General features: G+C 42.2%; 1 long non-coding RNA gene across 1 annotated transcript; it reads right to left on the bottom strand.

Moving 5' to 3' along the window:
• Positions 1 to 1042: 1042 nt before the first annotated feature.
• On the bottom strand, positions 1043 to 5252 carry LOC103891190 (uncharacterized). Its single transcript, XR_655432.4, has 4 exons — positions 5100 to 5252; positions 3541 to 3644; positions 3215 to 3416; positions 1043 to 2949 (listed from the first exon to the last, which is right to left on the bottom strand). It is a non-coding gene; the product is annotated as an uncharacterized LOC103891190 (long non-coding RNA).
• Between the last annotated feature and the right edge of the window lie 1512 nt (positions 5253 to 6764).

Genomic DNA, 6764 nt, shown 5'->3' with positions numbered 1-6764 from the left:
TGAGGTCAAGAGACTGAGACCATCCTGGCCAACATAGTAAAACCCCATCTGTACTAAAAATACAAAAATTATCTGGGCATGGTGGCGGGTACCTGTAGTCCCAGCTACTCAGGAGGCTGAGGCAGGAGAATCACTTGAACTCAGGAGGCAGAGGTTGCAGTGAGCTGAGATCACGCCACTGCACTATGGCCTGGTAACAGAGCAAGACTCCATCTCAAAAAAAAAAAAAAAAGAAAAAAAGAAAACAAAACAAAAACCAAAAAGCAAAACTCCACTCTAGTAGGGAAGTAGACCTTTAAACAATAAGAATTCTCAATTCTCACACTTGTGTAACAGGTACCATCAGAGGATAATGTTTAACTTAAAGAAGTAGTAGAGAGGGAGGAGAGGTTAAATTAATTCAGGGGTGTGGTGGGTAGAAGTAAAGGTAAGAGAAGGCTCTGGTCCTAGCTGAGTTGGAAAGCTAATCAGACTTTGCCAGGTTTTCAAGCAAAAAGAACATTTCATGACTCAGGGAAACTGTGTGGAAAGTCACAGGCAGGCATGGCATGCTCAGCAGGTGATCAATAATATCACTGGAGGGTAACATCTAGGGGATGAAGCATGAGAGAAACCTGCTGAGAATTGGCATAAGGGGAGCATGGGAGGTGAGGCTGCAGAGTAGGCTGGCCCTGGGGATCCTGGGGGACCTGTGAACCTTCAGGCCTTGGAAGGCACCTCCTGGAGTTGATGGGCATCGAGTGGAGAGGTCTGAGAGCTGGGATAGGATCAGATTTGCTTTTTTGCAGGATCCCTTTGGCAGGCCTGGGGAAGATAGGCCTTGGAGGAGTGGGACAAAAAGCAAGGAGATGAGTAAGGAGTATGCAAAAGAAAGACAAACTGAAGTGCAAGATAGGAAGAGATAGATTTAAAAGATATTGAGAGGGCAGAATGAACAATATCTGGCCAACAAATGACAGATACAAAGGAGGCAGGGAGTCTCCACTGACTTTCAGGTTTTTAACTTAATGAGCCAGATGGCTTGTAACACCCATCAATCACAGAACTTTGCACCACAATTTATTTTACAGAATGATAGAGTTATACAGGAGCAGATATCTTGAGGCTTAACTCTGTACCATATAAAGTGAACCATGCTTCTGCAGGTCACCCCAGCCTTTGAATGTATAGTTGTGGGGGCTGGAGTGTGGGGTGTGTATAGGTGTGCAGAGTGGAATATGGGTTGAAGCAATGACCTTTGGCTCTAGATTCCATTAGCTAAAGCAATTGGAGCCCTCAAATCATTCCATATGGTTAAATGGTCCATGGGGTTTTTCTAATGAGGCTTAAGATGGTGCAGTTACCCTTGTTTTCTTCTGGTCAATATTTTTATATCCCTCCTAGATGTGGATGCTGCTTTACTGCTGAGCCAAGGTCACAAATGGCTGCTCCTACCCAGAATTGTGGCTACATCTTGCTCTGCTCCAACAGCCATCCTGCCCAAGTAGGGCAACAACCCTTCCACCTGTTCATCAGTCCGCAACAGAACCTTGCATTCACAGCCTCTTCTCCACTGGCGGCTGAATGAATCATTTGACTTGTGTTTCAGTCCATCATCACGCCCTCTCTAATTACCCAATGCAAGAAGGAGGGCCATAAAATAGGGTGAAAGATGCAAAATTGGGCTGTACCTTAATACTGTCCCCATTTTCAGTCTAAGTCTCGTTCCCTTTTCTCCCTCCTTCTTCCCTGGTGCCAGTCACTTCTCCATCTGTATATTGTCCTGGAGATGAAGGAGCAGTCCCTGGTCTCCACTCACTTAGAGCCTTAGCCCTGTAGACTTCCACAGGATCTAACCACTGACCACAAGAGGCTTCTCAGGGCCTTCCTGCAAATAAAACCCTGGTGCATCTTGAATTCACCAAGGGTATGAGTTTAGGCCTTCCCTCTTGCGCCTCACTTTAATTTTGCAGAGATTTCAGGCAAGATTGCTAGAATTTAAACATGTATCTTCTGTCTAATATAGAAATTATTCCTTTTGAGGCCAGTTGTGATGGCTCATCCCTGTAATCCCAGCACTTTGGGAGGCTGCAGAGTGAGGATTGCTTGAGGCCAGAAGTTTGAGACCAGTTTGGGCAACATAGGGAGACCCCTGTCTCTACAAAAAATTGAAAAATTAGCCAGATATGGTAGTGTGCCTGCAGTACCAGCTACTTGGGAGAGTGAAGTGGGAAGATCACCTGAGCTTGGAAGTTGAAGGCTGCAGTGAGCTGTGATAGCACCACAGAACTCCAGCCTGGGCGACAGAGCTAGGAGGCCCTGTCTCTTAAAAAAGAAAGAAATTATTCAGTTTCAATTGTCACATAGATCTGGAAAAACAGGTTCTTCCAGTATATCAAGGCAATGTAAGTCATTTCCAATTTACTTCTATGCTCATACCCAAGGCGTGGGGTTTCTATTAGTTTTCTTGGATTGTTGTAACAAATTACCACAAACTGGGTGGCTTAAAACAACAGACACTTGTTCTTTCACAGTTCTGGAGGCCAGAGTCTGAAATCAAAGTGTCAGCAGGGTGAGTTCCTTCTGGAGGTTCTGAGGAAGAATTCGTTCCATACCTGTCTTCTCAGTTCTTGTGGTTGCTAGCAACCCTGTCATTCCTTGGCTTGTGGCAACATAACTCCAACGTCAGCCTTTGCCTTCACATGGCCTTCCAGGTGTCCCTGTGTTATATCTCCCTTTTGCTTCCCTTAGAAGCACACCAGTCATCAGATGTAGGACCCACTCTAAATTTATGATGATCTCATCTTAAAATCTTTACCTTCATCATACCTGCAAGATCCTATTTCCAAAGAAAGTCACATGCACAGTTGCAGGAGATTATAACTTTGACCTATCTTTTTGAAGCCACTGTTCAACTGATTAGAGGGCCCAGCATTATCTCTGCATTGGTTGTTCCACCAAGGTGGCGACCTAGAAAAAATATTTATCTGATAATAGCGGCTGTTTGGAATAAACTGGGAAATGGCTCCCTTCTGAATTTGAGGTTGGGAAGATCATATCTGGTGTTCTGAAGAGTACTTAGTATTAATGAAGGTATAGACACACACACCCTAAAAATTACACTATTGTAATTTTCTGCTTTAAATAAACCTCCCATTTTCTGAGGTGAATTTCCCTCTCAGTTTTCCACAAGCCACTCTAATACTTTTTCCCTAGAATTTGATAAATGATTTACCTTTTCAAATAGTGTCTCCTACATGTATTCCTCAAGGCACAGGTAGGCCTGGCATAGGAAGTGCCTCTTCTCAGCATGTTTCTTCTCTGAACTTGACAGTGAAAGGATTTCTGATCATCTCCACCCTCTTGGCAGCTCCAGCCAGGGTCATGTGCTCTTCCTGCTCAGCGGTCAGCAGGAAATGGCTGCTGGGATGCTGAAGCTGTTTAGAGAGGTGTGGTTAGTTCTCATGCCCCTTGTCCCACAGGCTTTGCCATTTGGCAAACTTAGAACATTGCTTGTGAATATCAGTTTCCACTTAGTATCTGAAAAAGATTGCTACTCACATCATGCGTATCGATGGCTTGGAACCTCTTTAGAAAATAAGACTTGGAGATAAGATCTATTGCCCTTCTCAAGCACCTCCAGAGCAGAAACCAAACACTCACTCCTAGAAAAGAATGTAAAATAAGACTCTCTTTGACCAAGACTTTCCTCATCTCTCTCTAAAGTTAACAGAGACAAGACACAAATACCCACTGAGAAGGCGAAGTCTTCTGGGAGAAAGAAGGAAGATGTGGAGGTCAGACAGAGACCACTGGCAAAGATACCAGCCCTGTTCCCAAGAACACCTGCCCTGCTTACCACAAGAGAGCAGAGGCCAACATGAAGATGACATCCCCAGTTCTTGTTCCTTTTCCCTAATGCTCCTACCTGCTCTGAGTAATGCCAGTGTCTAGGAAAAAAATATTGGCTGAATCCCACTGGTGAGTCCTTTGGCCTCAGTGGTGACACTTATAAGAAGTCTGCTTTAGATACCTTGAGAATTGGTTGGGCAGCAGCTTGGGGTTGGCTTTGGCAAAAATTAAATCTGTGAGACTGAGTTAAAGAGAAAATGGAACTAGCTTCCCAGGAATAATGCAAGATATGGGACTTTGCAAAACGGTGAGACCTGAAGGGGAGATGGAACAATTTATATGAAGAGGTACAGTACGCCCTGTGTTCATTGAACTGAAGCAGCTGCAAATGAGGCATGTTTACCTCCTTAAATGAAGGTAGTGAGATGCTCCTTATCCTCATGTGAATAAAACAACAGCAATAACCTAAATATGTATTTAACTTCCCAGAAAAGTAGCTAAAAAAATTAGTGACAAATTGTTAAAAATTCCTTTTCCTGCCTGAGTTTGCCTAGAGGAAGGAAGTACAATATCACAATATTATATACTGCCTGCTGTCTTCTGGAAAATAGGCCCTCAGTATGGAAAAGATAGTGAATTTGAACAGCCCAGGGGTAATGGAATTTGTCCATCCATCCACCCACCCACTCATGCATCCATCCGTCCAACCATCCATCCATGCATCCATCCATTCATCCACACAGTCATCCATTCATCATTCTACAAACACATTGCATATCTATGATATATTGGGCACTGTAAGGGATGTAAGGATGAATAAGACATGGTGCTGAAATAACAAGTCTTTCACCCTCAGGATCCTGTGACACTGTAGTTTTCTCGATTAGATGATAAATCTACAAATCTTCCTTTAGCCACAGTAAACAGCTGACTACCAGAGAAAGAGGTATCTGAAGTCAAAAAGTTATGGTTCAAATCCCAGCCCCATCACAAGTTGTGTGATTGTGGATAAATTAAGTCAACTCTCTGGGCCATAGTTTCCTCATTTGTAAGTGAGAAATAATTCCAACTCCAGGAAGTAATTATATGGAATAAATAAAATACATAAAGCTCCTGGGTATAGTAGTTCTCTTTTCTCATTTTTTTATGGGAAAATCTTTCCCTCTACCAGGAATGTGGCATTCCTCTTTAAAATAGTTGGTGTTTATAACTTTAGTTTGAGGCTCATAAAGAAAGGAATTTGATTGTATACCCTAAGTCAGGCTTACCTGGCAGGTCTCCTAGTTTTTTTCACAATAGCTCTCTTCCAGGATTCTTGGAATGTCCAAGTTTAAAGAGGTTTCAAAGCTCTCAATCAGCCTCCTGCTTCATGCCAAGTCAACTTGGATTTCTCTTCTTAACAGTGCTGAATCTCCTTGTGTGTTTTGGTTTTAGTGCATGCTAGTGCATTGAGGACTGCCAAAGGGGCCATCATTGCTCTTACTCATGCTTAAATATTTGCTCACCCAGCCTACAGACTCAGACTCAGTGACACATGCCAGGGAGCCACACACATTTCTCAAGTATGTGAGTCAAAGGCTAGTATTTATTTATTGTTGGGTCAGACACATACTATTTATAAACTTAATTTAGTTTTGTGGTGTTTTTTAATCCTAAAGTCTCTTCAACCAAAACTTTAGGATCAGAAAACATTTAATTCTAAATTATCTTTTTGTTTTGTTTTGTTTTTTAAAGAAACGGGGTCTTGCTCTGTCACCCAGGCTGGAGTGCAGTGGAATGATCATAGCTCACTGCAGCCTTGAACTCTTGGGCTCAAGTTATCCTCCAACTTCAGCCTCCCAAGTAGCTGGGACTACCACCACCACACCTAGTTAATTTTACTTTTATTTTTGTATAAATGGTGTCTCGCTATGTTGCCCAGTGTGGTCTCACACTCCTGGCCTCAAGCAATCCTCTGAAAGTGCTGGGATTACGGGTGTGAGCCACTGTGCCCAGCTTAAATGATCTTCATTATTCAAAAATGCATTTATGGTTCTTATGAAAAATAAGACGAATATTGGTAAATGTCATTTCAGCAAAAATGGGAAATATCAAGAGATAAAGAAATTCTATAATATGTTGATAATTTCACAGAGATTACATTGGGCAAATTGTAGATCCTTTAAATATCTTGCTCCACCAATCCTTCCTGCAAACTGCTGGTGCCCTTTATCAGCTCTGTAATCATGGGCAAATACTCCTTCAGTGTTTTATTTTTCCCATTTGTAACATGGGGACAATAATACCTATATTCAGAATGGTTGCAAGATCACAGATAATGCCTATAAAAGATGTAGCAGAAAGCCTGGCACATGACACTCAATAAACACTATATTACAGGAATACCTTATTTTATTGCACTTTGTTTTATTGCACTTTGCAGATTTTGTGTGACTTTACAAATTGAAGTTTTCTGGAACCCTGCATCGAGCCAAGTCCGTTGGCAACATTTTTTTCCAACAGCATGTGTTCACTGTGTCACATTTTGGTAATTCTCACAATATTTCTAACTCTTTCATTATTATTATATCTGTTATGGTGATCTCTGATCAGTGATATCGGATGTCACTGTTGTAATTGTTTTGGGGCTCCATGAACCATGCCCATATAGGACAGCAAAGTTAATCAGTAACTGTTGTGTATGTTCTGACTGCTCTACTGACCAGTTGTTCCATCTCTCCCCATCTCCTTGGGCCTCCCTATTCCCTGAGACACGACAATATTGAAATGAAGTCAAAATGGCCTCTAAGTATTCAAGTGAAAGGGCGAGTTTGCATGTTTCTCTCTTTAAATCAAAAGCTAAAAATGATTAAGCTGAGTGAGGAAGGCACAACAAAAGCCAAGATTAGCTGAAAGCTAGGACTCTTGAACCACAGCTGGCCAAGTTGTGAATG

The sequence above is a fragment of the Pongo abelii genome, chromosome 6 (assembly GCF_028885655.2).
Source record: "Pongo abelii isolate AG06213 chromosome 6, NHGRI_mPonAbe1-v2.0_pri, whole genome shotgun sequence".
NCBI lineage: Eukaryota > Metazoa > Chordata > Mammalia > Primates > Hominidae > Pongo > Pongo abelii.
Note: the sequence above shows the minus strand (reverse complement) of the source record. Positions and strands in the feature narration are given on the sequence as shown.